The sequence below is a fragment of the Marmota monax genome, unplaced genomic scaffold (assembly GCF_021218885.2).
Source record: "Marmota monax isolate L192 unplaced genomic scaffold, Marmota_monax_Labrador192_F-V1.1 WCK01_AAM20220418_F8-fsc00145, whole genome shotgun sequence".
In the NCBI taxonomy this organism is placed as follows: Eukaryota; Metazoa; Chordata; class Mammalia; order Rodentia; family Sciuridae; genus Marmota; species Marmota monax.
In genome coordinates, this window is record NW_026695201.1 from 5,914,195 (window position 1) to 5,941,291 (window position 27,097).

The 27,097-nt window shown below is 38.2% G+C and overlaps 1 protein-coding gene across 9 annotated transcripts in view; it reads left to right on the forward strand.

The window, feature by feature from the left end:
• Ddr2 (discoidin domain receptor tyrosine kinase 2) overlaps positions 1 to 27,097 on the forward strand; it is a 153,774-nt gene that overhangs the window by 73,303 nt on the left and 53,374 nt on the right. For 2 of the 9 annotated variants that reach the window (XM_046428975.2, XM_058574142.1), the window contains one exon: positions 3,603 to 3,671. The exons of 6 other annotated variants lie outside the window; for them this stretch is intronic. The gene's annotated coding sequence lies outside the window, so the exon portion shown is untranslated. Of the gene's footprint in view, positions 1 to 3,602; positions 3,672 to 22,067; positions 22,127 to 27,097 lie in introns of all 9 variants that reach the window. One more of the 9 variants, XM_046428976.2, reaches the window with a different exon arrangement.

Below are 27,097 nucleotides of genomic sequence, written 5' to 3' on the forward strand. Positions count from 1 at the left end.
GTTTGCAATTTATCTGCTTATTTATCAGCATTAGAACTATCTTCTTAGAACACTTTGCTGGGTGAAATATGACACTGGAGCTGACTAGAGGAGAACTGAGAAGGGAGAATAATTGATAAGGGAGAAAGATCAAATGATAAAGCTTAATGGGATATTGTGTCCAATCGGAACAGTCAAGGGATTTAATTCTCAGAAGATGTCTAGGTAGATGCTCTGTTTACTTGAGTGAGTTAGCTTCTTGCTGTGTACATGCTTGAGTCTGTTCAAGCACCTGTGTCCATTCAGTTCTGCATCATCTCTGAATACTTCTGTTCCCCAGTATCACTTGTTTATAGGATAGTGATTACCTGATCGTGCACTGTGAACCTAGATTTCTATGAAAAATATCTGCTTTAGTTAATTCTGACTTTACTTAATTCTAACCTGCGATTACTTACTTTCATGAACATTGGTTTTATTTTATTTTTTGGTAATTAGAGATTGAAACCAGGGGTGCTCTACCACTGAATTACTCCCCCAGATCTTTTTGACTTTTGTTTTGAGACAGGATCTCACTAAATTGTCAAGACTGGCCTAAAATTTACAATCCTCCTGTCTTAGGCTTCTGAGTTGCTGGGATTATAGGAGTGTGCCCTCACGAATGGTTTATGAACATTGGTTTTGAAGAGTATGAGGTCTTGTTGGAGAATGGCTTGAGGCTTATGTAATCTGATTCACAAACCATCCATCTGGTGTTTGAATATTGTTAATGCTATTCTCTATTTCTTGTTTGAGCCACTCAAGGTTATGAGGAAATAAAAGCAAAAATGTAGAGTATTTCCAAAGTATTCAAGTTCTCTTAAGTTCATTTTGATTTTCTTTCTATAAGAATCACTTATTATTTCTACAAGTGTCAACAATTTTATCTTAGCCTAAATTCAGTTTTAGTTTCATAATCTATAGATAAAAATCAAACTCAGTTTTAGTTTCATAATCTATAGATAAAAATCAGAGCCAGACTTGTATGGTGAAATTCTTTAGATATAAATGCCAAGATTTTTAGATTTGCAGATAAATAGTTTAGATAACCCTCAGAAAGAACTCTTCTTTCTAATTAGATTCTATTCTTACCTTGTTATATTATATTAGTTGGGACGTGCCTCAGTTAGTTGGAAAGTGATATCGTTTGTATGTCGTAACTATAATCATAAACATCTGCAACTGTATTTTCAAACATTGTTATTCATGAGAGAGCTTTAAACCACACAGAGGTGGATGTCTACCTCATTGGCAATTGACCATGACTTTACCCTGAGCTATTGCTTACCAAGTTTCTTGTTGCCAATGTGGCAAGATTCTAATCATATGGTTTGCTGTCCTGTTTTCAGCCTTAGCCCACCCCTCACTTGAGGTTGAGCAACAATATTCTGGTTTCTACTGTTAACCCAATCTTGTCACTTTGGGTAAATTAATTCCTTCTTGTCATCACTGAATCGCCAGGCTCTGGACCTCATGACTACTGTGCCTATTGGTGTATTGTGAACCCCATGACTGTGACCTAGCCATTCACTTCCATATACCACATTCTTTTTTCAGGAAGTTAGGTCAAGGAAATCCTGCAACTCAGTTAAGCACTATATTGATGGTTCAGGCCTAGAGGAATATGTTGTTCTTAAGATGCCTGAGGTGCTGGCATTCTAGGAAAGTGCTGAATTTTTATCAGGTGATTTCAGCTTTGGATTCCTAGTGTACGTGCAAACTTCCATACAATGGGAAATGTTTGCAAGAAGCATGAATATGCTGGGGTTGGGGCATTCTTCTCTAGGACCCAACCATAAGCATTGAAGGCCATGGCAAGACATTGGAGAAGATGATACTGAGAAGATGAAGCATGAAGTGTGTACTTCTAAGGCACTATGGGGAATAGCATATAGTTTATGCCCTCAGACCGCTTGTGCTCATGGTAGAGATGAAAGGAAGCTATGACTTTGTAATTGAACCCATGTTTTCTTTTCCATATTCTGTCTTTTACATGTGCTGTAGTGAAATGAAATAGGAAAAACACTGAACAATGTTGGTTTCTATTTCAGTGCTATTCAAGACCCTTGTAAATAATTTAGGATTTTGGGAGGGGCATGGGAAGAGGAACTATAAAAAAGGTAATTTATGAATGTGTGTTTGTAGATTAAAACACTTGAGCAACTAGGAGTTTTATAGCTCAGAGTCAATCTAATTATTTTTTGCAACTAAGTTGTATTAATTAGGTTGACCATATTTTCTCAGAGAAGTGTTTATTTTTTCCCTCTAGTTCTCAATTCTGACTGAATGTTAAAGTTAATTTAAATAGGTGGAGCACTGCCTGATATCCCAGTTTTGCCATAGAATCTAGGCCACATAGCATGTTGCACAAAACGAAAGTTATCACAACCCTGGTATCTGCATATGTGTGTGAAAGTGTTCCTATCTACAAACCATGTGACCATAAGCTGGGCCATAAGCTATTTTTGTGTGAGGCTTCAAGTTGGTATCAATATAAATAAGTTAGCTCTCTCAATTCTATTGTATCTGTCCTGTGTCAGGCTAATGTCAAGTTACCATGATTCTGTACCTGATGAGCTGATTTTAGAGATTATTTGTCCAGTGTCCTGAATAGAAACCTCCCTACTAAACCCTCTCAAATAAGATGCTTGTCCAACCTCTAATTGAATACTTCTAGGAATGGGGAGCTTTTACCCTCACAGAAAAGCACCTTCATTTGTCAATGTCTTGAATTTTTTGGATGTTCTCTTTTATTTTTGGTTGAAACCTGACTCTCTGAATCTTCCTTAGTTATGATTTTGGATTTCTATTGCATGATCAGAATCTCTCTACTTCAGGAAGGTCCATCACCTACTTGGAGATCAAGTTCTAATACAATCTTTTTTTTTTTTTTTGTCCTGTCTGAAGCATCCCAGGGTCTTCCAGGGATTCTTTTTCTTTTTCTGGTGGGGAGTTACTACACATCACTACTTTTCTCTTCCCACTCGGGCTATATTAAGTTCCATAAACTTTTAGATCCTGCAGTATAGCTACTTTGTCATGAAGTCACATTCACTGTCTTTGAGAAGAGTCATATCCTTTTTATGAGTCCTAGATGTACAGTTTTGGTTTCTTCTCTTTTTCCTTTGTCTTATTTTTCTTCAAAGTATTCTCATTACACAGCATTAACATAAAAGTACTGACTCTCATTCCTTGTCTTTGCTTTTCACATTTATTGTCATTGTGCTTCCCTTCTTGGATTATTTTTCCATTCTTCTTACAAGAATTTTAAATTTCCCTAACTAGCTAGAGAAAAGAGATACCCTTTAGAGTCTTTTAAATTGTCTTCCAGCTTATACTTAAAATGCAAGCAGCTTGTACTTATGATTGATGGCATCCGTGAGCTCAGAAAAACCAAGAACAGTGTAATTTCTTACATTGTTTGGTCTTCTTTTGTGCGGGTATTATCTTCCCAATTAGATCCATATATATGACTCTTTAATTTTTAGGATATTTTCTTATAATTTTGATTGAAATCTGTCTTTCTACGATTTTTAATTAAGACCTTGGATATCTGTTGTATGATCTGAATTCCTCTATTTCAGGATGATGCATCACATATTTGAAGAGCAATTCCCAGTGCAGTCATCTTTTTACTAACTGAAACATCCAAGGTATTTTAATAAATGTCTGTGCCATTAATTGAAGGTCTGTAACTACTGCAGACTCTGAGTATGTATTCTGTTGAATGTGAGCTCAAGAAAAATTGCTTCTACATGCAGTTTAATTGTTACCTGCTAATTATATATCTGCTTCATAGATTTATTCTTCTTTTCTTGGCTATATTATTCTTGTTCTCTACTATAAGACTTAATCACATGAGCTTTGGTAATGCTTATTGTTCAGAAGGAACAAAATGTTTGTGAGAGAGGGTGTCCTGGGCAGTCTTCCCCTTTGTTTTACAGATGAAGAAACAGGGAGAATATTTTACAGGGAAAATATCTGGCTCATCCAAGTTTACATCATTAGTGGAACAGCTGGCCAGATGCTGTTTTCTCTAAATCACTTAGCTAGCTCACTCCCTTGGTTTTCTTAGAGAAGGAGACTTAAATTGTTTTATTTCTGATCTTATGTGTGTGTGTATGTGTTCTTGTGCGTGCATTTTTCTTCTTTATCAACCAGTACATTGTCTGCTATGTAATAAGTTCTCGATATATGCTCATTAATGAATATTTAAGTTTTTTTCCATTGGAAGGTGGGGAAAATGACTAAAGAGAAAAGACTAGTTTGCAATGAAACATAAGTAAAACTAGGGAATTCATAACTCAAGAGAGAGTTATGCTTGTTCTATGATGCTCATTCAGAAATATCTAAAGCATCATGCTGGATATTATGGTGCCTATGAAGGATGTATAACCTAGTCCCCGATCTCAGTGAATTTATAACGAGGTAATTATAGTTGGCACAATATAAATGAGATAAAAATAGAGACAAGACTAAATCATGTGGTAAAGACTAACTTTTAGTCCCATAGAATATCAACAACAATAAAGAGCTCCAGGAAGAGGAGGTAATGGAGAGCCTGTTATTAGGTTGTCATTCTCATTGGATGAGGGGTGACTATGAGGGAGAAAGGGAGACTAGAGGGAAAATGAGAAGTGTATGTACTTCAGAGCATTATTGTCCATTTAGTACAAGTCACTTGTGGCAAGAAGCCCCAAAGCCTACACTCAGCTTAAGTTTCTGAGACAGAAGAGATTAAGAATGTAAAAAGGGATGCAAAAGTTTATTGTGTACTTACCTACATTGATTCAACAAATATTTCCTGATCACCTGAACTGCGGCAGGCATTTATATTGGGTATTAGGGATTCATTGGTGATTAAAAGAACTAATATCTCTAAATTCACAAACTATAAATTCAAGTGCAGGCCAGACACTGTGCTAGGAGTCTACCAAACCATTTCAGCAAGGATGTGTAAAGTCATGTAATTTCCTCTTACATATAGGTATTATAGGTTCTGTTTTCTCTTTATAAAAAATTTTGCAATAGCTTCTCTCCTTCCACCTAACCTCAACTTTTTTTCTGAGTCTGTTTTCCCCAAACCTAGTTTTGTACTTGTGAGTATGAAGGAATCCCTGGGGGATTGGTGACATCATACACTTTTGGATCCTGTTGCTCTATGCACATTTCTCTGGTTAATCCTGGCCAAAGGAGCTCAAACCCTCATTTTACTATAGACTTTTAATCTCCCTTTTCAAACTCTGACCAGCATGGTTTTTGAAAAGACTTATCATGCATAAGTTTAAGGAAGAGTTTTCCATGTATCTTGCTGTCAAACCAAAATTCTTGATAAATCTATCAATTTCTTATTCTGGTGGAGCAACCACATATTATAGGGTTCAGGGTACAGGACAAACAAGTTGTAGAGAGAGTGTCACATGCCCCTAATCTATTCTTGTCCTGAGATAATGTCTGTTGCATTCCCTAATTACCAGGGAATGTCTTAGAACAATGGAATCAAAATGTCTGAGAGTGATAAGGGGGAGAGGAATCATGTTTGCAGGGTGAATGTGCATATGAGCCATACTCATTATCTGTATGGAGAATTGCTTAGTGTATATACTCTTTGACCTGATTTGACCCATATAAGTATCAGATCACTTTCTGTCTTAGTTCTTTGGATTGCCATAAAAATATTATAAACTAGGTTGTATACAACAAACAGAAATTTATTTCTTACAGTTCTGAAGGCTGAGATGCTGGCACCTTGGGTGTCTGGTGAGGGTTTGCTTTCTGGTTTATAGATGGCACTTTCTTGCTGTGTCCTTACATGGTATAACAGGCCAGGGATCTCTCCAGAGTTTTTCTTTAAGGGAATTAAAAGAGTACCCTTCTTAATTAAGGTGCAAAAAGAAGGTTCCTCCTAATACCATCCCTAACTCCTAATACCATCACAATGTGGTTTAGGATTTCAACAGATGAATTTGAGCAGGATGCGTATTGGGCAGATATGTTATAGAAAGACTATCTCCCTGCCCCTGATCCTTTCCTGTCCTGAGATAATGTGTTGCAGTCCCTCATCACCAGGGAATGTTTCAGAATAATGGAATCAAGTGGATGAAGTGATAAGAGGGAGAGGAGGTATATTTGCAGGGTGAGTATGCATATGAGCATAGTCAGTGTATAACATTATCCAATAAAGGAATCGAACAGTCATGGACCATTTTACAGAATGAGTTTACTAAGGACTTGCTATGGTGAATGGACCATCTGTTATGGTTTAAATGTAAGTTGTCCCCCAAAAGTGCAAGTGTGAGACAATGTAAGAGGGTTGAAAGGTGAAGTGATTGAGTTATGAGAACCTTGTCCTAATCAGAGCATTAATACACTGATATGGATTAATGGGTGGAAATTGTAGGCAGGGAGTGTGTAGCTGGAGGGGGTGGGTCATTGGGGACGTGCCTTTGGGGTTTATATTTTGTAGTGGTGAGGAGAGTCTCTCTGCTTCCTGGTGCCATGTTCCCAGCTGGTTTCCTCTGCTACACCCTTCCATCATGATGTCTGCTTCACCTCAGGTCTCAGAGAATGCAGTTGGCCATCTATGGACCTCTAAAACCATGAGTCTCAAAATGAACTTTTTCCTCTTTAAAATTGATCTCCTCAGGTCTTATGGTCACAGTGGCAATAAAGCTGACTAAAACATAGGTCTTGCTTCAAGCAGATCTCCATGTCTGCTAGATTCCCCTGCAGATTTGCCCTTTGTTTTCTGGGCAAACACTAAGAGAGGAAGTCTTTGGCTCCAGTCCTGTCCACAGGCTTACCCGCTACTTATCTTCTGATTAATGCTTGTCATTCTGCTTTGAAGATGCCTCCCAGGACCCAGAGGGAGATGTTAGCCTCTTTTCTGTGGAAAACTTTGGCTGGACTCTCCTGGCTATCCCAGGGGTGAGAGACTGCAGTTCCTGCAAACTCAGGCTTGGCACTGTTTTTTCTCTGGTGGGTCAAGGACCAGATCTCCAATATGACCCTATCCAGGACCTCTTTGTCCCAGAGTGACCTCGTGGACTGTCCTGCTGACTGGCTCTTAACAGTCTCTGCGATTGGTGGTTTTCATTCCAGATAGGAGCCAATGGGTTCCTGAAAGGGAGTGTGTGTGTGTGTGTGTGTGTGTGTGTGGACTTCTCTTGCCATCTCCCTCTGGTCTGGGTCTGGCGATGCTCTCCTCTGTGGTCTGGATGAGGAACAACGTTGAATTCAGACAGCCCCTTGTTCTGTGATATTTAAAGCAGCCAAAGCTCTCATTACTGTAATACAGTATGTGCCTGGGCTGAAATGGGGAGCAGAATCCCTCCTGGATCAAGAGGCAGTTCTGCTATGTTGTGGTGAGCCCTGGGGAGTGTTTGGAACCATAATTGACAGAATTTAGAGTGTCAGGATGAGAAAGACCTTCAACCACTCCATTCTCTTCCATCCCAACCCCTCCTTTGAAAGAGGAGGAAGCCGAGACCATTCAGGTGAAGGCTGTGAAGGCTGTAGCAGGATCTGTGGCAAAGCTGGATTAAAACTCAGATCCAGAGATGAGAGTCATGTCAGCTGGTGCAGTTTCTGTTTCTATCCTCTTTACTTGCTTAAGATCCTTCAGAGGCTCTGAACACAATGAGGAAAATTTGTGCAAAACTTAGCATCCTGCCTGGTTTATAAGTGCTCCATTAAATATTTATCATTATTCTCAGAAGCCCTGAGACATGAAAAATATTTTTTGTCTTCAGGCATCCTGAGGTCTTATTGAGGAGGCAAGATTTTCACATATATGCATAAGCACAACTAGAGAGAGCAATATAGGTCACAATGTGGTTATCTTTTAAGTTATGAGGTATAGATCCAATGAGTCCAGCAAAAGAGGAGACACATTATTATGACCTGGAAGAAGTGCCATGGAGGAGGTACCAGCCTAATGGAAAAAGCCTGTGCACTCGTCTTTTCAATTCTTGGCAGTGAGGTTAACAGGTCAATAGCTAGTGTAGACTCCAAAGAATCTTCTGGTCATCCTTTCTCTTCCCAACACATTCACTGATTATTACTAAACTTGGTTCTTTGCACAGGGAATCTAAAGGAGTCCATAATGAGGTCTCTCCTGTTAGGAGCTCACAGCCTGGGCCGGAAGGTGGGTGTATGTAAAGATATTACCTCCAACAGATGCTACGTTCAAATATGTGTACATTCCCAAAGCAATCATCTGAACGAACCAACCAGCAATAACAACAACAACAAAAAGTCAGATAAGAGCTCAGAACAAAAGTCTGAAGGAAAGATTTACCAGCTGAAAAGGAGCAATGCAAATCCATGAGCTCTTGTCCAAGACAGCTGGAAAGTATGAGTCTTTCTACAGAAGAGGTGAAGTTGGTGGGAGATTAACCAAGAGGCTGGATTGAGAAGTCTCTGTAGCCAGCATTGGATAGGCCCTTGGTCTCACACTGACCTTGACAATGTGGTGACTGTTAGCTGGGCTAGGAAGTGGGGAGAGTAGGGCTGGTAGGACAGAGGACTCTTACACATCAAGAGTTAAGTGCCAAGCACTGGTGACTCAGGGGAGACTTCCTGAATGGAGATGGAGGTGTAGATGTTTAATCACCTTAAATCAACTTATATTGTCTTCACTGCTTCATTCAGAGGCTGCTGGTTAAAGTAAAATAGAAGAGAATGTCCCGCCAGCTTTGTGAAGGATGCATGAAATGGAAAGGGTTAGAGGCTGAACTTCTTTTGATAAATGATATTATTATTTTGGCAAGGATTGCAGGAGCTGCAAGTGCTGAGGGAGCGACTTGCTTGGAAGAAGAGGTACGGACCAGGAAAGGAATCTCAGACACTTGGGCCTAACCCAGCTGAAGAATGAGGTTTTCAGACACTGGGGTTAGGCCAAGTATCTGATCCTGAGGGTCTAGAGTCTTTTTCTTAGTGTATATTTATTCCCAGGCCAATAGATATCTTGTGCCTCCTCTTCCACTTTGCGTTAGCATCCCTTAAAGCCAGAGGGAAATGGGAAGGTTAGGTTTAGAACTGTTTTTGCTAAGACTTTGGAGCCTTGTGTCTATGAGAGGATCTACAGGTGTGTCAACTCAGTAGGGACGGGGAGCAAGCCGGCCAATTAGAATTCAATTTTTTTCTGTCTCAACGTTGAAGGACTTCCTTCAAGCTTTTTTCCTTGGCTAGGATGTTGAAACGTTGCAATTTTTAAAGATTCCCTGTTTCATAGTTTTTCCTCTTGATGTTTCCTAAAGTCTGTGGTTCATTCAAGTCCACATATAGATTTCATGCTCTATTGCACCATCCCTGGGCCATGACCTGACATAAAATTGATTGCCCACCTGATTGTCTTGCTTGTTATTCCAAATATTCATAGTACCAGTCGTTTAAATCTCCTCCTGGTCAACAAAACAAACAACCAAACAAAGAACTAATTTTTTTTTTTTGTGGTTGTATTGCTCTTAAATGACTTGACCTGTGCTGGGCTCACAGTCCATGTCCAGTACATAAATGCCACCTGATTATTGATCTTCTTCTCTTCCTCTACATTGTCCTATTAATAATAATACTACGAATAAAATAATGTTAATAGAGCTTACTGTCTTCCAGGCACTCTGCTATCTGTCCTTTGTATCCCATTTCATCTTAAGAATGATACCATTTTATACTTCTATCTTTCTTATACTTCCCGGATCTATAGAAACATGTACCTCCACCCAGAGACTAATTAGTTTCTGTTTTAGAAGTGCCTGACCTGTAATGTTACTGAAGTTATCACTACAGAATATGGTTACAAAGGACCAAGAGGAGAAATCCTCTCTTTCTTCTTTAGCTAATAGTCTCAGAGAAGGTGGGGATTCTCCTGTCTCTTTGTGGCAAATCACAGGATAAGCCCTGATTACCTGGGTCTTGAACATATTAAGGGACAGACATGGCTCTGCCAAAAGGACATATCCTGGCTGGTGTCTGAGAAGGTGGGTTTAAGTGTCTCTTACTAGAGGGCCTCCCACAGGGATCAGGAAGTAAGGTTCATTGCCATCACATAAAATCACTTCAGTGTTTCCTGTAGCTGAATGAGACAGAATTTATGTTTCAGAGATGCTTCCAGCCCTTGTTGATTTGACCTGAACACAAAATAAGCAGCGTAACACGGAGCCATGTCTTCTTAAGAGGCAGTACAGCTGTAGATACCCCAAGAGTAGGGTAGTCCTAGTGGAATGGCATCATCAAAATAAGCTCTTGGCCCTTGTGACTTTGGGAAGCTGGGTTGACAGGCTTTTGAGGTGTATGTACCCTTACATGCAGGGATAGAACAGCACTGGGTCATGAAGCATGATCACAGTGCTATTCCCACAGATGTGGTCACCATCCAGTTTTTCTCAGCCCCAGGCTGACTTCTGCTATTCTGGTTCAGAGTTAAGCTCATGAATCGTTCATGATTGCTGAAGCCCAAAAGTCTTTCCTCAGAAATGTATCACTCATAGGCTGCATCCAGCAAAATTTAGTGTGCTGGTCAAAGACAAGGAGTTTGTATTGTAGTTTTTTTTTTTTAATCACAATTTAAATGACCTGTCAACCTCCAGGTATTCTCTGAGCATCTACTATATAGGTATTAATTGACATAAAAATAAATATATGGCTGGGGGAAGCATGCTTTTTTGCCCCTAGCTTGCAAATTTGTTGAGGAAACAATGCCAGGCACAGAAAAGTAAAATAAAAAGACAAATAAATGCTAATATTTATGAGTTAGACAGTGTCCTAAGCCTTTTATCTTTTTTTGGTATTGGGTATTGAACCCAGGGGGCACTTAAACACTTAGCCACATCCGCAGGCCTTTATCAATCTTTTTTAAAAATTTTGAGACAGGGTCTTGCTAAGTTGTTTAGGACCTCACTAAGTTGCTGAGGCTGGTCTTGAACTTGCAGTCCTCCTGCCTCAGCCTCTCAAATCATTGAGATTACAGGTATATGTCACCATAAGCTTGTTCTAAACACTTTTATGTGTTATCCTTAACATTCCTGTGGAGCAAGTTCCATAATTACCCTCATTTTTACAGATGAGGAAACAGAGGTGTCAAGGTTCAGGTGTGTGCCTAGTCCCTACAGCTATTGAGAGATGAGAGCAGAACTCAAAACCAGTTTTGGTTTCAGAAAAGGTGATTCAGAAAGAGAGTACAGCAAGTAGGAGGCAGAACATTGAATGAGGGGAGCCAGGGGCCAAAGGAAGTGTTGAAAATCGAGTCAGATGTGGCTTCGGGATTCACCAGTGAGCTCTCAAGGGAAAGACATACTTAGATATCATTTGTCTTTAAGATCACTCTCAAGATTAAGGAGAAAGCAGCATCCTTTGATGGACATTATTTCCCATTTTGCATTTACCATATGGCCTAAGTCCTCATTCCAGGCTGGAAGGCAGCAGCCAGATTGGTGATGAATTAAAACACTAGACGACATTCACAAATCAATACTTAGGTAGGCTATTTCTTACTCAAGGAACTTGTTCCAGTTAAATCTTGCTGTATAATAAATCATCTGTTGTAAATTAGTGACTTAAAACAACCATGATCAGTTATTATTATCTCTCATACTTTGAAGTGATTGGGCTCTGCTAGGCTGTTCTTACACAGGGTCTGTCGTGCGGTTGCAGGCAGAGAGGAGCTACCGTCTCAAATTCTTTCTCACTCACAAATGTGAAAGGAGATTCCACTGTCTGCTTATTAGCCAAAACATCTACGTGAGGCTTTCCCTTGTGGCCTGAGTGTTCTCATGGCGGGGTAGGTGGGTTTCCAGGACAACAATCCTAGGACAGAGAGTCAGGTGGAAGTGGAGCATCTTTTAGGACCTAACCTCTGAGTTTTCATGTGGTCCCTTTCACACTATTCATTTTATTAGAGGTGAGTTAGTTCAGCCTATATCCAAGGAAAGGGAAATTAGACCCAAGGTCTCAGTGGGAGAGAGTCAAAAAATTTGTTGACACATTTTAAAACGACCATAGAAATTTTCCTAGTAACTTCCCTCTGGCTTAAGGAAAACAGTTATCTGAAGCAGTCAGGACCTAAAGAAAGTATGTGTAGCTCTGAATTTTAGGAAAGAAAAACAGGCGGTTGGGCCAGAAGAGGAAGCATGATAAGAGAATGTTTGCTAGACTAGACGATCAGAGGCCTGTCTCTGCTTCTGACCAGCGATTGCTCCTAGAGAAGTCCTGTGATCTGGGGGCTGCCTCCCTTTGTTTGCCTCCAACTCAAGAGGGGTTGGGAAAGAAGAGATCTCAGGACCCTTTGAGCTTTCAATGTTGTGGTTCTTTGATTTTGAGGATTAGCATGCTTCTTTGATAACTTTCTAGGCCCTCTGACCATAGTTCATCCTGCTGACCTTCCTGTGCCCCATAATGTAGACAGACAGCTTCTGCTCACCCGCCCATGCTTCAGAGGACTGAGGAGCCTGGGATGAAGTTGAGATGGGAAAAAAAAATGGTTAAGCAGGATTATCTATCAGCAAGATAATTTTCAGCTGTTTGGAAATTAGAAAGGGGAGGGAACAGTTCAAAGAGCCAGGGACTGATAGAGTTTACCAAGGTCTTGCCCAAGATCTTGGCAGGCGGAGGGATACTGGATTGTAGAATTTTTAGCATCCAGTTTTATGTTTGGGAAAATGCACTGCCTTCACCTTGAATTTACACTCCTTCTTTCTCCTTGTAGTGCCATGAATACATTAGATTGGAAACTCTGAGTAGAATATGTAAAGGAAAGAAAGCAATTTCACACTGTCCCGTGGCTCCTTTCTTCCCTCTGAACAAGGGTGTCTCCTCTGACATTGATTGTGCTCAGCATCTGCTCCTCTTTCTAGAAGAAAAGCAATGGAAGGAGGAGGCTATTGGCTCTTTCTCTCCCTCATTCTTTTACAAACTCTAGTTGTCTCCATTTTACAGATGAAAAGACCCAGGCAGAAAGAAACAGTGTACCGTCCTAACAAAGGCAGAAGCAGAGATGGCTGTTCCATTCCACTCTAGGCAGAGTGGGTCACCCCAGGTCACTGAGTATACATGCTGTGTCCTTAAACACTGACTGACTGGGCCATTCTAGGGCCTTGGCTCAGTGCTGAGGAGTTAGCAGATTGAGAAGCACGAGGTTGGGGACTCCCAGAGGAAATTTGAGAGTGAGGAAAACTTTAGCAAATCCCTAGGAATCAAGATAAAACATGAGAATGTTTGGGATGGCGCTCTTTGTGTGTGTATGTGTGTTTGGGGGCCCATCTCTTGCCAAAACCAAGGTCATTTCTGCATATTTGTTCTCTGAATATGAAACACTCCAAAGATTGCTCTTTGTTTGTTGAATTTGAAATGAAAATGACTCAGCAGAGAGAAAAATAAGTTTTGAATGCCCCGAATGGGCTTTGGATTAAATATATGACCCTAAAGTGTGTGAGATTCATTGTCTTTACCAAACACTAATGTTCCACATACATATAAGTGCCATAGATAGAGTCACGACACACACACATACATTGTGTGCTTGCTCCAACTTGACCCTAGTCCCTTTTTCTTACCTCCACTCTCACTCCAGCCTTTCCAGGGCACCATCCTTTCTTGCAGGGAAGTTTTATCTATGTTTCAGTGGAGGGTCCTGGATTTTAGCCCATAGCCAATTTTCCAGGAGGGCCAGCATTTATTTTCTGGTCGTTGTTAATATCAACATCCCTGAAGGAAATCTGTGAATTTTTATTCTTTTGCAAAGTCAGGGTCACCTCAGATTGTCCCTTGCTTTAGGATCTGGGAAGACAGACTGTCTGGGAAGAATGGCCACCTGCCAAATCAGATGTTCCCTGCTTTGTACAGCAGCCATATTCCTGAAAATTTGGGTATAAACTAGATTTTGATGCAATGAATCACGTTTTGGATGTATTGAAAGGATTTGCTATTGGAAGACCCACAGCACTGGATCCTTTTGTAAAGTGGAGAATTATTTTGTAATGTGGCTACACACTTAATGATTTATGAGTTTGGTAAGTAGATGGAACATTTTTTCATACCAAGTGTTATTTTACATGTACTCTGTGGGATTTCTTATTCAGAATCACCGGTTCAACACTGAACGTTTTTTGCAAAGAACTATTCTGTCATGTGGGTAAACATTTCATGATTTATGAGTTTGGTAAATGCAGATTTTTCTTAAAGTGGGATATGCCTCTGGTTCTGCTTCAGAGCAAAAGAGAGTTTTGCTGATATTCAGACGTGGGGGAAAAAGCGCTGTGCTATCTGTGAGTTATGGTTATTCTAAGGGGGCTTGGGAAGAACAGAGCTACTCAAACTTTCCATTTTGTTAGAACAAAAGATGCCATGGGTTCCATATTGTCACAGGGGTAGGAATGATGAAGCTATTTTTCCAAATGTTAACTATCACAGTTAAGTTTACAAATCTGTCATAATGATGTTTTATTATCAGTTCTATAGTGAAAAATAGACATTGCAGTAGGTCTTATATCTTGGACTACTAAAGGGCTGCTTTTATCACCAGTGCAGAGAACTGGACCTTACTCTAAGATTCCTGAACATGTGAACCAGGTATGAAAGAGATCCTAACTTTCTGCTCACCCTGTCTCCATATGGCTCAAAAAATAATTTCCACACTGTCCTTCCAGATTCCTTGCTCTACCTACTAAAGGCAGTTGGTAAAGAGGAGCATGATCTCAGAGGTATATAACCTAGAGCTGCAGGATATTTGGGAATGACCAGGAGTGAGCCTTTCAGTGAGAGCCCCCCATGGAACAATACAGGGTTAGGCAGATATGCTGGTGACACAAACTTTCACCATGGTGTGGCCCTGATTGTATTTCTTTTAAAAAAAATTTTATAAGTTATACTTAATTTTTTTTTATGTTATACTCCATGTATGTATAATATGTCAAGCACATGGAGTATGACTTATTCTAACTAGGATTGCATTCTTGCAGTTGTACATGATGTGGAGTTTCACTGGTTGTATTCATATATGAACACAGGAGAGTTCTGTCCAATTCATTCTACTGCCTTTCCTATTCCCATCACCCCTGCCTTCCCTTCATTCCCCCTTGCCTAATCCAATGAACTTCTATTCTACCCACCTTATTGTATGTTAGCATGAACATTCAGAGAGAACATTCAGCCTTTGATTTTTGGGGTTATTTACTTATTTCACTTAGCATGATACTCTCCAGTTCCATCCATTTACCAGAAAAATGCCATAATTTCATTCTTCTTTATGACTGAGTAATATTCCACTGTGTATATACACCATGTTTTTTTTTTTTATCTGTTCATCTGTTGAAGTGCACCTAGGTTGGTTCTATAGCTTAACTATTGTGAATTGAGGTACTATAACCATTGATGTGGATGTGTCACTGTAGTATGCTGATTTTAAGTCCTTTGGGTCTAAACTGGGGAGTGGGAAAATGGGGTCAAATGGTGGTTCAATTCCAACTTTTCTGAGGAATCTCTATACTGCTTTTCAGAGTGGTTGTACCAATTTGCAGTCCCACCAGCAATGTATGAGTGTACTTTTTTTCCCTACATCCTTACCAACATTTATAGTTACTTTTATTTATTTATTTTGGTACTGGATATTGAATGAGGGGCACTTAGCTACTGAGTCACATGTTTTTATATCTTTAGAGATAGGTTCTTGCTGACTTACTTAGGGCCTCAGTAAGTTGTGGAGGCTGGCTTAAAACTCGCAATCCTCCTGCCTTAGCCTCCTGAGATGCTGTAATTACAGGTGTGCACCACCATACTGGGTGTTACTTGTAGTCTTGATAATTGCCATTCTGACTGAAGTGAGATGGAATCTTAGTGTAGTTTTAACTTGCATATCTATAATTGCTAGATATATTTGTTATCTGATCATATTTCTTCTTCTGAGAAGTACCTGTTTAGTTCCTTTGCTGATTAGGTTATGTTTTGGGGTGTGTGTGTGTGTGTGTTAAGATTTTTAAGTTCTTGGTATATCCTGGAGATTAATTATCTGAGGTGCATGTGGCAATGATTCTCTCCCATTTGGTAGGCTCTCTCTTCTTGTTCTTGATTGTTGCTTTGTTGTAAAGAAGCTTTACATCGTTACCATCTCACTTCTTGATTCTTGATTTTACTTTTATGCTTTAGGAGTTTTGTTGAGGAAGTCAGTTTCTAAGCTGACATAATGGAGAGTTAGGCCCTCTAGTTGGTGCTGGGTCTCTGGTTTAATACCTAGGTCTTTGATTGATTTGAGTTTTTTTTGCAGCATAAGAGATTAGGGTTCAACTTCATTCTACTACATATGGATTTCCAGTTTTCTCAGCACCATTTGTTGAAGAGGCTATCTTTTGACCAATGTACATTTGTGGTGCCTTTGTCTAGTAGGAGATAACTGTATTTATGTGAGTTTGTCTCTGTGTGTATTCTATTCTTTTCCATTGGTCTTCAGATCTGTTTTAGTGCCAATACCATGCTGTTTTTGTTACTGTATCTCTGTAGTATAGTTTAAGGTCTGGTATTGTGATGCCTCCAGCTTTACTTTTCTCACAAAGGATTGCTTTGGCTATTCTGGGCCTCTTATTTTTTCAAATGAATTTCACGACGGCTTTTTCTATTTCTATGAAGAAAGTCATTGGAATTTTAATAGGAATTACATTAAATCTGTATAGTCCTTTGGTAGTATGAACATTTTGACAATATTAATTCTATCAGGGAACACGGGAGATCTTTTCATCTTCTAAGGTCTTCTTCAATTTCTACCTTTAGTATTCTATAGTTTTCATTGTAGAGGTCTTTCACCTTTTTTGTTAGATTGGTTCCCAGGTACTTTATTTTATTGTTTTTTGAGGCTATTATGAATGGTATAGTTTTTCTAATTTCTCTTTCAGCAGATTCATCATTGGTGCATAGGAATGCAATTGATTTATGAATGTTAATTTTATATTCTGCTACTTTGCTGAATTTGTTTATGAGTTCTACAAGTTTTCTGGTGGAGGTTTTTGGTTCTTCTAAATATAGAATCATGTCGTTGGCAAATAGGAATAGTTTGAGTTCTTCTCTTTCCATTCATATCCCTTTAATTTCTGTCTTCTGTCTAATTGCTCTGGCTAGAGTTTCAAGTACTATGTTGATTAGAAGTGGTGAAAGAGGAAATCTCTGTCTTGTTCCTGTTTTTAGAGGGAATGCTTCTTGTCTGTAAGTCTATTAACATGGTCAATTACGTTTATTGATTTCTGTATGTTGAACCAGCCTTGATCCCATACGTTGAATCCCACTTGATCATAGTGCAATATCTTATTAATATGTTTTTGTATGCAATTTGCCAGCGTTTTACTAAGAATTTCTGCATCTATGTTCATAGAGAATATTGGTTTGAGGTTTTCTTTCCTTGAGTTGTCTTTGTCTGTTTTTGGTATCAGGGTGATACTAGCTTCATAGAATGAGTTTGGAAGGTTTTCCTCCTTTTCCATTTAATGAAATAATTTGAGGAGAATCAGTGTTAGTTCTTTGAAGATCTGGTAGAACTTGGCTGAAAATCCATCTAGTTCTTTCTTCATAGGCTTTTGATGGCATCTTCAATTTCATTGCTTAAAATTGATCTGTTTAAATTTTATATGTCTTTCTGATTCAATTTAAATAGGTCATAAGTCTAGAAATTTGTTGATGTCTTCAATATTTTCTATTTTCTCGGAGTATAGATTTTTAAAATAGTTTTTGATTATTGTCTATATTTTAGTAGTGCCTGTGGTGATGTTTATTTTTTATCACAAATTTTAGTAATTTGAGTTTTTCCTCTCTTTCCTCTTATTAGCTTGGTTAAGGGTTTATTGATTTTATTTATTTTTTCAAAGAACCAAGTTTTCATTTTGTTTATTATTATTTTTTTTAAATTATTTTTTGTGTGTTTCAATTTCATTGATTTTGGCTCTGATTTCATTTGTTTCGTGTATTCTGTAGCTTTCTTGTTGATTTGTTCTTCTTCTAGGGCTTTGAGATGTAATGTTAATTTATTATTTGGTGACTTTCCTATTCTTTTAATGAATGAGCTCAGTGCAGTTTACTTTCCTCTTTGAACTGCCTTCATGGTGTCCCAGAGATTTTGATATGTTGTGATGGTATTTGTGGGAGACCAACCTTGCACTTGACTGAGTCACATTCCCCGGCTGAGTGCTGAGGTGCTCAGTCGCAGAAATGTGGCAGAGCTTTCCCCAACCTTCTTGGGTTCGAGGGTTGGTGTCTCGTGCATGGGTGTGTCCTTCTACAGCCCCATGGCTGAAGCTACGGTCACCTGTTCCTTTGTAATATAACCCCTTGCCCTGTTTAGGATAGAATCTTCCATGGAAGTGCCTTGTGTGTGTCCCCTTCTCTTACTGTGCCCTTGGGTGTGGCCTACCCAGGTGTCAGTCAACATGCTGTCAGTGGACATCATGAAGATAGACTCAGCCCCCTGAAACCTGACCCCTTGCCTCATTTGAATAGCTTCTCCTCAGTAAAAGGGGTCATCGCGTGCTCTCTCTCTCTCTTCCTGCGGACCCTTAAGGTCAGAGGAGCCATCACAGTGACCCCAAAGAAAAAGGTATTTGTGTCTCTTGTGTGGTTATTTTGTGCAGCCCAGTTAGCCCAGTTTAACTGGAGTGACCCCTGAGCCTTTTAGTCGCGAACAGAAATCCGGCAGGTATTCTTATTTACCTCTAAGTATTATTTTTTAAATTTCATCCCTGATTTCTTCTGCTATCCATTGGTTATTTAATAGTGTATTATTTAGTCTTCAGGTGTTAAAGCCACTTCTATTTTTTATTTTATTGTTAATTTCTACTTTCATTCCATTATGATTCTGATAGAATGCAAGGTATTATCTCTATTTTTTTTGTACTTGTTAAGAGTTGCTTTGTGGCCTAAGATATGATCTATTTTAGAAAAGGACCCATGTGTTGCTGAGAAAATGTTTATTCAGTTATTGGTGAGTGAAAATTTCTATATATGTCTGTCTAGTCTAAATTATTAATTGTGTTTTTAGTTTTATAGCTTCTTTATTTAGTTTTTGTTTGGAATGGTTTATTCAGTGATGAGAGAGTCATGGTAAAGTCACCCAGAATTATTGTGTTGTGTTCTATTTGGTTCTTGAAATCGAAAAGGGTTTGTTTGATGTATGTAGATGCTCTATTGTTTGTGGCATAGATATTTAGGATGTTATGTTTTGTTGATGTATAATTTCATTAAGTAGTATGAAATGACCTTCTTTGTCTCTTCTGATCTTGAAGTCCATTTATCTCATTTGAGGATAGAAACCCCTGCTTCTTTACGAGATCCATGTAAATGATATGCGTTTCCCCATCCTTTTATCTTCAGTCTGTGGATGTCTTTGCCTATTATGTGAGTCTGTTGGAGACAGCATATTGTGGAGTCTTGTTTTTTAATCTAATCTGCTAGTCTGTCTCTTTGGTTTTTGAGTTTAGATCATCTACACTCAATGCTATTTGAGAAATTATTTTCATTTCCTGTCATTTTGATTTATTTATTTAAAAATTAAATTAGTTTCTCATTTGATTCACTGTTCTTCTACTGTAGTTTCTTCCTTTGCTTCTTTTCATTTTTACTTTTTATTTTTTGTTCATGAAACATTTTATTGAGTATGTTTTGTAGTGCCAGCTTTCTAGTTGTGAATTCTTTTAACTTTTTTTTATCATAGAGGTTTTTATATTATCTTCAGTTCTGAAGCTTAATTTTGCTGGGTTGGCATCCATTTTCTTTCAGAGCTTGATATATATTATTCCAAGACCTCCTAGCTTTGAGGGTCTGAGTTAAGAAATCATCTGAGATCTGGATTCATTTTCCTCTAAATGTGACCTGTCATTTTTTTTTTCCTGGTAGCTTTTAAAATTCTATTCTTATTCTGTATGTTAGGCATTTTCATAATAGTGTGCCTTTGTGTGGTCTATTGTAATTTTGTATATTTGGGATTCAATATGCCTCCTATTTTGATTTTCCATTTCATTTTTAGGTTCAGGAAATTTTCTGATATTATTTCATTGAAATGATTGTGCATTCCTTTGGTTTGTATCTCTGAGCTTCCATCTATCCTGATAAATCTTAAGTTTGGTCTTTTTATGTTATCCTGTATTTCTTGGAAGTTCTGTTCATGGTCTCTTAACATCTCTTCTCCATGGTCAACTTTATTTTCAAGATTATATGTTTTGTCTTCATTGCCTGAAACTTTGTCTTCTAAGTGGTCTAGTCTGCTAGTGATGCTTTCCAATGAATTTTTAATTTGGTTTATTGATTTCTTCATTTCAAGGATTTCTGTTTGATTTTTTTCAGAATTTCTAGCTCTTTGTTGAAGTGATCTTTCACTCCCTGCATTTCCTCCCAATATCACTCCTTTACATCATCCTTTACATTGTAGATTAATTTAACTATGAACATTCTAAACTCCTCTGACATTTCTTCCACTGTAGTGTCAATGGATTCTGTTATTGAAGTATGTTGGTTTGTTTGGGGTGTTTTTTTCTCCTTTCTTTTTTATGTTGTTGGTGTGACTACCCATCTAACAGTATGGTTTTGAAGCAGTAGAATTTCTACCCTGTGGACTTATAATTTCCCTGAAGGTGTTTAGTACCTCACCTTTTGGGGGAAAACAGGTAATAATAATAATCAATGCAAACAATTTACAGCATTAAACCAAATAATTCCTGCTATGGCATTTACATTGTTAATTGTCACAATAAACAGAAATGATACCATTACTTATAGCTCATGGTAAGAACAGTAAGTTTACAAAAGGGTTTACAATTTTAAGTAATGAACAATGAGAGAACAGAAGAGATGTAGAATGTGATGATTATGAGGGAGGAGGACAGAAAATAAAAGTCTTAAAATTAAAGAAACAGGGCTGGGGATGTGGCTCAAGCGGTAGCGCGCTCGCCTGGCATGCATGTGGCCCGGGTTCAATTGATCCTCAGCACAACATACAAACAAAGATGTGTCCGCCAAAAAATTAAAAAATGAATATTAAAAAAATTCTCTCTCTCTTTAAAAAAAATTAAAGGAAGATGGTCTGTGTGTAGCTCAATGGTAGAGTGCTTGTCTAGCATGTGTGAGGCATGGGGTTTGATCCTCAGCACCACATAAAAATAAATTAATAAAAAAAGAGAATCAAGGGAAACTGATAACTGAGATAAAATATGTATAAAATAAAAATTAAAAAATATAAATATAAATCAAAGAATACATGAACAAAACCTGAACTATAATAATCAAACATCCTAGTCCTTAAAATAATGATCCAAGAAAAAAAAATGTCTTCAGGAAATGCTAGAAATGGGTAAAAGGAAGCATGACTATTTATAAGTGTCCATGTGTCTTTTAGGTCACAGTTGAACAGAGAAAAGTAAAAAGAAAAAAAAAGTGATCTTAGTGAAAACTTCAAGAATTGTTTGTGTTGGATATCAAAAGATTCTTGGCTTCCCTTCTCAGCTGTGTAAGGTGGGGTTGCTGGAGTGTGAGAGGAAATCCTGTAGTCAGGGCTTCTGGAGGCAGGGTTTTAGCATAGGTAGGTTCCCGGTTCTCTGTTGAATGGCAATTGGTCTGAACCTTTTAAATCATCACACCTCCCAGGCCCAGCATTTTCTGGTCGGTGCTGGGAGACTGACCCCTGGAAAGCTCCCCTGGGTTTCACTACGTGGTGGAGGTGCCAATCCTTGCACTCCTCAGTCACTCATGGACCCTGCGTTTTCTGGTCTCTGGCGTTCCGTCTATAAACTCAATCAATCCCTACTCTCCTTTAGAATTCCCAGCCAGGCACATCTGTCCCAGCTGATCTTTCAAATGGATGGGCTGGAGGGGTTGGGGAGAAGCATGGTAGGTTTCCCTACCTGCATTGCCCTGGGTAAAACCCTCTCCATACTGGATTTTCTCCTGGTCACTTAAGCAACCTCTATGTTGTAAGGTGTGGGTTTGCCAGGCCTGATTTTCAGGCCAAGCTCAATTGCCAAGAATGGGTCCCCCCAACTGTTGGTTTCTGCACTGCACCTGCAAATGGTTCCTTCCTCTGTTCTCCCTAGGAGCCAGGAAAGATGTGGCTGCTTTCCCGCACAAGGATATTGTGCAGCACACCTTTCAGGTTAGTTGGGCAGAGTATTTGATCTCTGATCTCTCTGTACCCAGACATGTTTTAGGTCTCCAAAAAATCTTATTTTCTTTAATTGACTTATCTCTCCACTATTTTCTTGTGTGTGTCAGGGAGGATTGCACTAGCAGATGCTGCCACCAGTAGCAGTGTAACTAAGGATTTCTCCTCCTCCTCCTCCTCCTCCTCTTCTTCTTCCTCTTCCTCTCCTCCTCCTCCTCCTCCTCCTCCTCCTCCTCTTCTTCTTCTTCCTCTTCCTCTCCTCTTCCTCTCCTCCTCCTCCTCCTCCTCCTCCTCCTCCTCCTCCTCCTCTTCTTCTTCTTCTTCTTCTTCTTCTTCTTCTTCTTCTTCTTCCTCTTCCTCTCCTCCTCCTCCTCCTCCTCCTCTTCCTTCTTCTTTTGGCTGTATGCAACTTCCTGAGTCCCAGATCTGCTTTAAGTGTCCAGAATTTATTCCCAATAAATTTCTCCCTCTCACCTTGCTGAGAAGCTACCTGACTGCTTTCTTAGTTTCATTCCAAAGAACAACCAGGAAAGTGATCTTCTCTATTCTGCCATTTTGCTGATTATATTTCCAAGAGAGGCTTTTGGAAGTTCTTCCAAGTTCAGAGATAATTTGTGAGAAGCTGAATCTTGCAGGCATTTTGTTTGGTTGTTTCTTTCATTCCTGGAGAGCTGCTAAATTCCAGGTATGGCTGCCACACTTTTTTTGCCTGATCTTCCATTTTACTTCCTTGTGTTCTGACAGCTTTGACCCATGGTCTGTCCAGATTCTGGCGTGGGCAGTCCCAACGTGAAGAGTCAACCATCTTCCATCAGATCTTGTAAAGTTTATGGGAGGTCCTGGGCCATGGCTTCCTTTGGAGTCAATTTAGAATGTTCATCCAGCTTGGCAAAGGAAGAGGGTTTTGATGGAAGAGGAAAGGGAGTTCTTTACTACAAAGTACATATTCTCTCTGAGCCACCTTGGAAATTTTGTGGAAGTAGAAAAACTGACCTTAGGGCCAGAGGAACTGGAATCAATGCTAACCAGGCCTCTTTCTAGCTTTATGACCCCGGGCAAATAAAAATTAATCTCATTTTGATATAGAGATAAGCTAGATCCCTGATTTTAAATAACTCATAGTCTGGCTTTTCTATAGTGAAGAAGCTAACTATAGTCAGCACAATGAATAGGAAACAGCAGCCAGACCAAGCAAAACTGCCTCACTTGGCCATGAAGTGATTTTACTTTCCTACTTTGTAAAAGGGGGATAGTAATTCCTCTCTACCAGTTGTGAGGCTCAATGACATAATGCAGTTTAATTTACCTAATAAGTGCAAAGCATTCTAAAATAGAAAGACATAATCAGTCATCTCAACTGTTTTATGCTTTCAGTCTATCCACATGCTAGATGTATTAATTAATACCCACCTCTCCATACTACAAATGACTTAAGGTATATGTTCCCCCACCACAATACCTCCTTCAACTCTGCAATATACAGAGTTGTTTGGAAAGCACTCTTGAGATTATGATAGCCTGCTCCCAGGAATAATTCTTTCTTATTTTTGTCAGAAAAACTGATATAAATGATACTAAACAAGAATTGCATTTTCCTTGTTAAAAATCAAAACATTACAAATAAGACTGATCTCTTCTGATTACCATTCACCATCTCCGGTGCCAAATGCTGCAGTTCATTTCACAACTACATTTCTGAGGGAACCATTGCTTTCAGCATGGTGTTTAATTTTCATATCTTCTAAGTACATATAATTGTGTGTGTGTATTCATAAAAATACATAAAAAAGTATTTTACATAAAACTTGCATTCTGCTTGTTCACCTAAAATATGTCATGGATGTCAAACCATGAAACCACATACAGCTCTAATCCATTCTTTTTCATTATTCCATAGTATTTAACAGTGGGAATATATCGTAGTTTATAGCATTCTATTATTAATAGGCATTTTCCCCATTTATGTTATTTAAAAAAGTGACAAAACACTTCTTTGTACATGCCTCATTGTGTACACAGAGTCTTTCTCTAGGTTAAGCAATAATAAATAGTGTATATAGATGATATGTTTATGCATTTTATTTAAATTATTGTCTATATACCCAGTGGCAGAACATAGAAGTATGCACTTCCCCACATTATTGACAATTTTCAATAATGTGAGATATTATACTTGAAACTGCCAATCTGATGGTCAAGACTGGTATTTAATTCATGCTTTAATGGTTGTTTTTCTGACTGCTAGGGAGATTGAACACTTTTAGGTATTTACTGCATTATATTGTCTCCTTTGGTAAAAATGTTTTTTGTTTATTTGGCTCATTTTCTGGTGGCTCTTAAAATTATTTATAGAGGTCATTTATGTAAGAAGCTATTTTGTTATACAATTTCAAATATTTAATGTTGTTTGTTGCTTGTATGATAAATTATGATGTCTTTTTGTCTCAATGAAGTTTCAAATTTTGATGGAAAAATTATTCTTCTTTTCATTTATGAAGTTTGCATTCAATGTCTTATTCATGCAGGTCTTTTTAAAATTTTTAGTTTATTGCAAATTCTACCATGTTTTATTGAAATACTTTTGTAGTACTATTTTTACATTTTGGACTCTGTTTTTGTGTGTGGGCTGATGTACCTTTATTTGCTTTTAAAAAGCCTAATAAATCCTCTAAAATTTCACTGATTTTAATTATCCCTTTTATTCTATAATAAATTCTCATTTATTCATGAAGTTTTTCTGGGTTTCCTATTCTCTTCTTTGTTCTGCTCAACTACTTCTGAGTCAGTCACATACCCAGAGAGAACTTTGCTGGCCACCTTGGAACAGCTCTCATTCACTCTATCACATTTCTCAATTTTCTTTTCTTTGCTACATATATACCTTTCTTTTTTCACATTTTAAAATATTTTTTTCATTTTTGTTTCATTTATATTAAACTGACACAGAAAAAAATCATGAAAATTGTACATATTAATAGGACAACTTTTCTATGTCCTCAAACATTTGCCATTTCTTTATGGGGAAAAACTTCAAAATTCTTTTTTTCTAGCTTATTGAAATGTACAGTACATTATTGTAGCCTATCAGCCAATATGCAATAGCACACTAGAGCTTCTTGCTTCTATCTTCCTGTAACTTAGTACCCATTGATCAATCTCTCTCCATTCTTCCCTGATACCTTTTTTAATGTTTTAATTTACTGAATTGTAGAGAATTGTAGGACTCTTCTGCAAAAGAATATGGTTAGACAAGGCAGTTCTGAGACTCAGCACTAACTGAAAGACTACTTACATGAGCTTGGGACTTTATGGAAGAACATCCTATATCATGGTCCTGAGCTAGTGCTAGATTATAGCCCAGATCAATGTCTACTAGACCTGCCTATGTATTTTCTTTTCTGGGCATATTTGGGGACACATTTATGGAAATAGCATTCCTGTTGTTGGAAGTGGCAAGGCACACTGAATCACCTATTTATTACATCCAAATCAATGAAATGAAACCCTGTTTATTAGTCTTTATGGTCTGTGGACCACTTATTCCCTGCCCCATACCAGGGCCACATTCATCTTCTGAGTTCCATTTGCTTTGGCACCATTGTTTTCAGACAAAATCATTTGAATATCTGACTTTTTAAATTTGTTTTTAATTTACTACTTTGGGTGGGTCATCAAATTCTATTGTCTAGAAATCATCATAGAAAAATTCTGTAGGCTGAAAACATAACTTGTCCTTATCTATTCCATTTTCTTTTTTACTTAATCCCCATTATAATCCAACCTGTCCTTCAGTTACTGATTTCTCCATGAAATCTTCCCTAATCAGTTCAGTTCAAAGGGATTTCTGAAACCTTTACAATTTTGTTGTGCCTTCTATTTCTAACAGTGAATCCAATGTATGGTTGAATATCAGTGTTACTTAGGGGATAATTTTTAAAAAAATAAGCCTTTTATTTGAGAGCAGTTATATATTTATCACTGTAAAGATAGTACACAGAATTCCTGTATACCCCACATCCAGCTTTCTCCATCATTAACATCTTATATTAGTATAATATATTTGTCAAAAATGAGTGATTTGATGTGGATACTTTATTGTTAACTAATGTCCATAACTTATTCCAATTCCTCAGTTTTTCCTAATGTCTTTTCTCTGTTCTGGGATTCCATCCAGGATATCACATATTGCATTACATTACATTTAATCTCGTCTCCTCAGCCTCCCTTAGCTGTAAAAGTTTCTCAGACTTTCTTGCTTTTGATGACCTTGACAGTTTTGAGGATTACTCATCAGGAATTTTGTAGAATATCCCTCATTTGGGATTTGTCTAATGTTTTTCTCATGCATAGACTGTGGTAATGGTCTCTAGGGAGGAAGAACACAGAGTAAAGTGCCATTCTTGTCATATCATGTCAAGAACACATACTACCAATATGACTCACCATTGTTGATATTGACTCTGAACACCTGGCTTGAAGTAATGTTTGTTAGATTTATACACTGAAAAGTTATTCTTTTTTCCACCCTGCGCCCTTTGGAAGAAAGTATCCATCTGCAGCTTACATTCAAAGGAGAGGACGTAGCTATGCTCCACTCTTTAAATGTAGATTAACTATATAAATTGTTTGGAATTCTTTTTCATGGGAAATGCAAATTCTCCCACATTTGCTTATTTAATCATTTATTTACATCACCATTAACTCATAGATATTTATTTTTATTCCAACTGGACTATTGGGAAATCTTTCATTTGGCTTCTGACTCTTTGATATACTTTAATCATTTTTTTTGGTGTGTACTTTCTCAATTTCTAGCACTAAGAGATAAGAGATACTCCAGGTTATCTTGACTAATTCCTGTCCTAGTTCTAGGATCAGCCATTTTTCTAAGGAACACTGATTCCTTTTATTGGATAATGGTATCAGAAACAAAGATTTAAGCACTAGATTTGCTTGTTGTTT